The following is a 9,237-nucleotide window of genomic DNA, read 5'->3' on the forward strand; positions in this document are numbered from 1 at the left end:
AAACCGAGCTGTCCCTAACCATGTGCTTGTGGCGTGAAGGTGTCAAGTGAAAACTTGAGACTGAGCGGTTAAAGTCAAGGTCCAAAGCAGAAAGAAGAGTGTGCTTAAGAACTCTGGACACCTCTAATTGGGGACTTTTTCAATGGATAAAGTGAGATGCCAAAACTATTCAAGAGGCAAAAAGCTACAAGTCCCGCTCATCTGATTGGAGCTATGTTTCATTGATAGTTTGGAATTTATAGTATATTCTCTTCTTTTTATCCTATTTGATTTTCAGTTGCTTGGGGACAAGCAACAATTTAAGTTTGGTGTTGTGATGAGCGGATAATTTATACACTTTTTGGCATTGTTTTTAGTATGTTTTTAGTAGAATCTAGTTACTCTAAGGGATGTTTTCATTAGTTTTTATGTTAAATTCATATTTCTAGACTTTACTATGAGTTTGTGTGTTTTTCTGTGATTTCAGGTATTTTCTGACTGAAATTGAGGGACTTGAGCAAAAATCAGATTCAGAGGTTGAAGAAGGACTGCTGATGCTGTTGGATTCTGACCTCTCTGCACTCAAAATAGATTTTCTGGAGCTACAGAACTCAAAATGGCGCGCTTCTAATTGCGTTGGAAAGTAAACATCCAGGGCTTACCAGCAATATATAATAGTCCATACTTTGCCCAAGTTTGGACGACGCAAACTGGCGTTCAACGCCAGCTCTCTGCCCAATTCTGGCGTCCAGCGCCAGAAACAAGTTGCAAAGTGGAGTTCAACGCCCAAACTGGCACAAAAGCTGGCGTTCAACTCCAGAAAGAGCCTCTACACGTGGAACATTCAAGCGCAGCCCAAGCACACACCAAGTGGGCTCCGGAAGTGGATTTATGCATCAATTACTTACTTCTGTAAACCCTAGTAACTAGTTTAGTATAAATATGACTTTTTACTATTGTATTATACATCTTTGATCAGTTGTATGCTATCTTAGATCACGTTTTGGGGGCTGGCCATTCGGCTATGCCTGGACCTTTCACTTATGTATTTTCAACGGTAGAGTTTCTACACTCCAAAGATTAAGGTGTGGAGCTCTGCTGTTCCTCAAAGATTAATGCAAAGTACTACTGTTTTCTATTCAATTCAACTTATTCCGCTTCTAAGATATTCATTCGCACTTCAACCTGAATGTGATGAATGTGACAATCATCATCATTCCCCATGAATGCGTGCCTGACAACCACTTCCGTTCTACCTTCGATTGAATGATTATCTCTTAGATCTCTTAATCAGAATCTTCGTGGTGTAAGCTAGATTGATGGCGGCATTCATGAGAATCCGGAAAGTCTAAACCTTGTCTGTGGTATTCCGAGTAGGATTCTGGGATTGAATGACTGTGACGAGCTTCAAACTCGCGATTGCTGGGCGTAGTGACAGATGCAAAAAGAGGGTGAATCCTATTCCAGCATGATCGAGAACCTCAGATGATTAGCCGTGCTGTGACAGAACATTTGGACCATTTTCACAAGAGGATAGGATGTAACCATTGACAACGGTGATGCCCTTGCATAAAGCCAGCCATGGAAAGGAGTAAGACTGATTGGATGAAGGCAGCGGGAAAGCAGAGATTCAGAGGAACGAAAGCATCTCTACACGCTTATCTGAAATTCTCACCAATGAATTACATAAGTGTTTCTATCCTTCTTTTATTATTTAATTTCGAAAACTCCATAACTATTTTATATCCGCCTGACTGAGATTTACAAGGTGACCATAGCTTGCTTCATACCAACAATCTCCGTGGGATTGACCCTTACTCACGTAAGGTTTATTACTTGGACGACCCAGTGCACTTGCTGGTCAGTTGTATCGAAGTTGTGACAAATTATGAATTTGAGATTAGAGCACCAAGTTTTTGGAGCCATTACCAAAGTTCACAATTTCTTGCACCAGTCACCAATTACTTAACCAAACCAAAAGGAGAAAAATCTAAATTAAATTAAAATCATCATAAATAGAATAAAACAATCATAAATCTGAAATACCTCAAATTATATTAAATAGAATATTCAAATCTAACATGGAAAGATTCATAAGCCAATTTGGCAACATAAATAATTAACAAGTAAAAGCATTAGGATAACTAAAAGTAGAAGAGAACATAAAATTAAAGTTGGGAACATTGAACCTGGAATGGAGTAATAACCATAAAGTAAAAGAAATCCTAATTCCAAAACCTAAGAGAGAGGAGAGAACCTCTCTCTCTAAAACTATATCTAAAACCTAAAATTCTGAATTATGAATGTTTTGTTTATGAATGAATGGATTCTCCCACTTTATAGCCTCTAATCTGTGTTTTCTAGGCCGAAAATTGGGTCAAAAACAGCTGAGAAATCGCTTGGGGCGAAATCTGCCACGCTGGTTTTTCGTCACTGCGACGCGTGCGCGTCGCCTAGCTGTATGGCCACTATAGCAAATTATATATCATTTCGAAGCCCCGAACGTTAGCTTTCCAACGCAACTAAAACCGCCTCATTTGGACCTCTGTAGCTCAAGTTATAATTGATTTAGTGCGAGAGGGTCAGGCTAGACAGCTCAGCAATTTCTTCAATTTCTTGCATTCCTTCTACCTTTGCATGCTTCCTTTCCATCCTCTAAGCCATTCCTGCCCTGTAAACCCTGAAATCACTTAACACACATATCACGGCATCGAATGATAATAAGATAGGATTAATATTAGCAAATATAAGGCCAAAGAAGCATGTTTTCAATCATAGCACAAAATCAGGAAGGAAATTGTAATACCATGCAATTAGTTTGAATGAGTGTGAGAATAGTGGATAAAATCCACTAGATTAAGCACAGGATAAATCCTAAAAATGGGGTTTATCAAACCCAGTGCACTTGCTGGTCAGTTGTATCGAAGTTGTGACAAATTATGAATTTGAGATTAGAGCACCAAGTTTTTGGAGCCATTACCAAAGTTCACAATTTCTTGCACCAGTCACCAATTACTTAACCAAACCAAAAGGAGAAAAATCTAAATTAAATTAAAATCATCATAAATAGAATAAAACAATCATAAATCTGAAATACCTCAAATTATATTAAATAGAATATTCAAATCTAACATGGAAAGATTCATAAGCCAATTTGGCAACATAAATAATTAACAAGTAAAAGCATTAGGATAACTAAAAGTAGAAGAGAACATAAAATTAAAGTTGGGAACATTGAACCTGGAATGGAGTAATAACCATAAAGTAAAAGAAATCCTAATTCCAAAACCTAAGAGAGAGGAGAGAACCTCTCTCTCTAAAACTATATCTAAAACCTAAAATTCTGAATTATGAATGTTTTGTTTATGAATGAATGGATTCTCCCACTTTATAGCCTCTAATCTGTGTTTTCTAGGCCGAAAATTGGGTCAAAAACAGCTGAGAAATCGCTTGGGGCGAAATCTGCCACGCTGGTTTTTCGTCACTGCGACGCGTGCGCGTCGCCTAGCTGTATGGCCACTATAGCAAATTATATATCATTTCGAAGCCCCGAACGTTAGCTTTCCAACGCAACTAAAACCGCCTCATTTGGACCTCTGTAGCTCAAGTTATAATTGATTTAGTGCGAGAGGGTCAGGCTAGACAGCTCAGCAATTTCTTCAATTTCTTGCATTCCTTCTACCTTTGCATGCTTCCTTTCCATCCTCTAAGCCATTCCTGCCCTGTAAACCCTGAAATCACTTAACACACATATCACGGCATCGAATGATAATAAGATAGGATTAATATTAGCAAATATAAGGCCAAAGAAGCATGTTTTCAATCATAGCACAAAATCAGGAAGGAAATTGTAATACCATGCAATTAGTTTGAATGAGTGTGAGAATAGTGGATAAAATCCACTAGATTAAGCACAGGATAAATCCTAAAAATGGGGTTTATCAACCTCCCCACACTTAAACATTAGCATGTCCTCATGCTAAGCTCAAGAGAAGCTATAAGAGAGTGAAGAGGAATGGTAGAATGCATGAAATGCAACCCTATATGAATGTAACTACATGCAAAATGTTTCTACCTACTTGGTTAAAAGTAAACAAATCTTTTAAGAATAAATATGAACTAGATTTCACTAATTAAAATTATAAAAAATGAAGTACAAATAGACTTACAAAAGAAAATAGCTCGTGAAAGCCGGGAACAAAGAATCGAGCATCGAACCCTCACTGGAAGTGTATGCACTCTAATCGCTCATGTGTTTAAGGTTCGATCTCTCAATTCTCTACTAATCTTGCTTTCTAAGGCTTGCTCTTCATCTAACAATCAAAAAAAATTTAATGTACAGATACACATATTAAGAGGTCTTTTAAGGGTTGTAATGGGGTTAGGGTCAAGGTAGGATTGTATTTGGTTAAGTGGACTAAAATCTGAATCCTTAATTAACTTACACTTTTCCCACCTAACTTAGACAATCCATGTAATCATAATACCACATCTAACTATCCATTAACCATGTTTTCCATATATTCATGCATCCTAATTTCGAGTACAGTACATATGCATTGTATATATATATGCCTATTTTTTTTCTTTTTTTTTCTTTCGTTTTTCTCAATGCACATGATTAAATTATTGAATGCATGAATATGTCCTAAACATTTCTTTCATATTTTCTCAAGAATATACAACATACTTAATTTCCAAAACCAAACGTTTCCAAACCCACTTTTCCCCATACTTAATTCATGAGCACTCTCACTAGTCTAAGCTAACCAAGGATTCAAATTAAGGACATTATTATTTTTCGCTTAGAGTTAATCATGAGCTAAAGTAAAGAACAAAAGGGTATAATAAGCTCAACATTGGTTTGCAAAGGATAATGAAAGGGTAAGGCCATATGAGTATGTAAGCTCAGTGAAACAAAGGCCTCAATCATATAAGTGCATGCATACATCAAACCATGGAAATATAGAATCAAGCAAGACAAAGATTACAATTTTAGAGAGAACAACACACACCAAAAATAAAATATTAGTTGATAGAATGCAACCAATTTAAATAGGCTCAAAATCTCACTGGTTTTGTGTGTTCGAGCTCTAAACCATGTTCCAAAATAAAATTTTTTCAAACAAGTTTAACAAAAAAAATTTTATTCAAATTAGTGAAATACTCTAAAAATTTTCTTGAAAAAGAAAATATTACTTTAACCAAGTGGTGGTAAAATATGCACAAAATCAAACAAATATGCAATCAAACATGCAAATGCAATAAACTAGCAAAGAAAATAAAAGATTGCTGTTGTGAAGAAAATAACTAACCCATGAAGATCGGTATCGACCTCCCCACACTTAAAGATTGCACCGTCCTCGTTGCATGCTAAGATGTGCAAGTAGACGGGTGGCTCCGCAGCTAGTGCTCTTTTTGTTCCTTTTCTTGCCGGTGGTTTGGGAGTAGCTTTCTCTTTACCCTTCTTGGTGGCCATCCTGAAAAGGGAAAAAGAAAGTAACTTTTAAAGTTAAGGGTTAGAGAAATGAAGGGGATGATACAAGTGATAATAATGCAGAAGGATGTCGTTAACACATGGTCATGACTACATGTGAAATGTTCATCAATGGAAATATAGCTAGTGCATGTGATGGCAAGTAAATGCAAGATGTTTATTGGCATGCTGGCAAAGGCATGAGTAGCATAGATCAAGCATTAAATGTCCAAGTTTGATTATCAACTCTTTCAAACTAACAATCTATTTGTATTGACAATTATATTTAATCAATAAAATATAAAAGGAGTTTTGTGAAAAACAGGCATTAGAGTAGTAGAATAGAATAATTTAAAATAGTGCGCAATGCCATATGGACTTTTTCACAAACACATAGCATGTATGGTAAATATGTTATTGAAAGTATTAATTTGAACATGCAAGCAACCCTTTAAGAAGTAATATTAATTGTCAAACAATTCCACAATAACTCACAAGCAAAATATAGAAGTAAATAATCACCCAATTAAATTTCTAACACCAATTTAAAGGAATAAAAAGAAAAGATAGATAATGAAAGTGAAAAAAAAAAAAGAAGAAGAAAACATTAATAAAAATAATAAAAGGAAAAGTAAAAATAAAGAGAGAAAGAAAAGAACCTTTGATAATGTATGTGAAAAATAAGGAAGGGAGAAAGTAAAAAAGTGAGAAAGAATAAAGAAGGAAGAAGGAAGAAGAAAGAAATAAGAAGGGAAAGAAAAGATAAGATATTTGGCTGATCTGGATAAGCTGTGCGTCACATGTCACGCGGACGCGTGGTTCACGCGATCGCGTGGTGGATGATAAGTTCAGGTGACGCGGACGCGTGGGTCATGCGGTCGCGTGACCTGATTTGTGCTATTGGTGCGAGTGCAGCCTTGCGTTCGCGCAACTCTCTGTTTTAAATGCATTTTGCCAAAAATCTGGGTGACACGTGCGCGTGGGTGACGCGATCGCATGAATGGCCATATTTTGAAAATGACGCGGATGCGTGGGGCACGCGTTCGTGTGATAGAGCTTGTGCTTCCAGCACCATTCCAGCCCCACTCCATCATAACTCTCTGCCATACACCTCTTTACGTCGATTTTGCAGGGGCACGTGGTTGCGTGGGTGACACAGACGTGTGGGCATATTTGTGCCTAAGGCACGCCTCCAGCCACGCTTTTGCGTGACTCTCTACTTCTTTTCTTCCCGTTTCGAAGGCACCTATGACGCGGACGTCGCATGCATTTTTTTTTAATATAATATGCAGGTGCAAATGCAGAATCCAGGTGAATATGCAGAAATTGTGAATGAACACTAGTAAAAATAAAATAAAATAAAATATGATTAAGAATAAAAAAGGAACAATTATACCATGGTGGGTTGTCTCCCACCTAGCACTTTTAGTTAAAGTCCTTAAGTTGGACATCTGGTGAGCTCATTGTCATGGTGGCTTATGCTTGAACTCATCCAGGAATCCTTACCAGTGTTTGTGATTCCAGTAGCCTCCAGGATCCCACACTAGTTGCATAAAGCCTTCAAACAAGTTAAAGCAAGTGACAAGGCCCCAAGAGTGTTGATTGCTAGACTGAATTCCGGGGTCCCAAACCTTGCTTTTACACCCGTCTTCTTGTTGACCATCTTTGTTCCAACCGGGTGGTAAGCAATCTGAATTCTCACTAGAGTGCCCAAACGACTTCCTAGACCCATTCAATCGAGCTCTACACCAATCTTTGCACTTCAACTTGGAGCGTGCAACCATATTGAACCTTGCAGGATAACTTCTACCACTAACCATTTTCCTCTTACTCTTAACGCCACAAAGAGCTCTAAGTTGACCATCTGTCTCAAGTAAAGCATATTCAAGTGGGCTAATCAACCTTAGAGATGAAAGATTTACCCACTTGAATGAAGGAATGGACGGTGATGGCTTTGGGGGAGAGGTCTCCAACAACTTTGGCAAAGTGATTTCCAGCTCCATTCCCTTGAGCTCTTCCTTGACAACTTCCACCTCCTTGCAAGCTTCTTCAATTTCAACATTTTCCTCTTGGTAGCTTTCTTCCAATTCGATGTCTTCTTCATTGTTCACCAAGGGCATGGGAGGTTGTGCTTCTTTTTCTTTAATCTCCATGTCAAGTCCAATGGGAGAGGGTTCAAATATAGATAAGAATTCATTAATGATTGAATCCATCTCTTGATCATCCCTTTCAAAGTCTTCAACCATGATATGCCTTGGAGGTTGTACACCCTCCTCAACAACAAATTCAAACTCTTTAGAAGGGGGTTCTATGACTGGGCTTTCCCATGGACGTTCTGCAACACCTAAGTCTTCGACCAATTCTTCTTCTTTGATAATTCTGGCTTTTTCCACTTGTTCCAGTACAAAGTCATGCTCCGTACTGCTAACCGGAGCTTCTAGTGTCTCCTTCGTACTGGGGGCTAATCGGTTTATCGCTTGCTCCAATTGATGAAGGGTTGCATGAAATTGGTTCACTGTGTCCTTGAGACGTTCCTGTGATTCTCGGATTGATGGATATGGACATGGTGCATATGGAAGTGGTGGTTCTTGGGGGTAGTTGGATTGGAATTGGGGTGGGTAAGGGTGGTGGTGGGTGGTTTGTGAGTGTGGTGATCCAAAGCTATGTTGAGGAGGTGGTTCATAGGCATATGATGGGGCTTGTTGGTAACTACAAGGAGGTCCACCATATCTATTATCTTGATACGCACCTCGGAATGGTTCTTGACTATAGTATACTGGTGGAGGTTGGTTGTCACGAAGAGGTCCACCATAACTATTGTCTTGGCATGCATTGTAAGATGGTCGTTGTCCATGGTATCTTGGAAGGTGTTGTTGTCGAAAGGGTTGATCAGATCCTCGTAGCTCCTTCCAACTTTGATTGTTCCGACCTTGATGCATGTTCCTATTATAGCTTCCATTCCTTTCAACAACATTAGAACCAAACTCAAAGCGACGGGGGTGAGAACTCATAGTAGCTAATAAAAATTAAAAACAAATAAACAAGCAAAATAAAATATTTACAATAACCAATAATAAGGCACACGTTTGCAATTCCCTGGCAACGGCGGCATTTTGACGAGAGGACTTTTGCTAGTAAAGAAATTCACAAAATTAATCGCGTTGTAAGTATAGTTTCTAAACCAAGCAATAATCCTTTCATACAAAAGTTTTAGTTGTCACTTAAGCAAACCCAATAAAATTGATAACCGAAGTATTGAAACCTCGGGTCATTTCTCAAGGAATTGCAGGGAAGTGTGTTTATTATTGGTTATGGAAAAAGGTATATTTTTGGGTTTTTGAAATAGGGAACAAGTAAATTAAATGGCAAGAAAAATAAATTAATAATTAGAAAAACTCTTGGCAAGGTATAAGAACTAGAAATCCCATCCTAGTTATCCTTATCAGGTGTGATGAGAATTGTTTATCGCTCCTACTTAGTTAACCCTTACTAAATAAAGGAAAGTCAAGTGGACCAATCAATTTGATCCTCAAGTCCTAGTCAACTCCTGTGGAAAGACTAGCTTTAGAGCGATCCAAATCAATTAGCGAGAATTCCAATTTTTAATCAACTGCTGAGTCTGATAACTCAAGTATCACCAATTACTTAACCAAACCAAAAGGAGAAAAATCTAAATTAAATTAAAATCATCATAAATAGAATAAAACAATCATAAATCTGAAATACCTCAAATTATATTAAATAGAATATTCAAATCTAACATGGAAAGATTCATAAGCCAA

This window comes from Arachis ipaensis, chromosome B07 (assembly GCF_000816755.2).
Source record: "Arachis ipaensis cultivar K30076 chromosome B07, Araip1.1, whole genome shotgun sequence".
Lineage (NCBI taxonomy): Eukaryota > Viridiplantae > Streptophyta > Magnoliopsida > Fabales > Fabaceae > Arachis > Arachis ipaensis.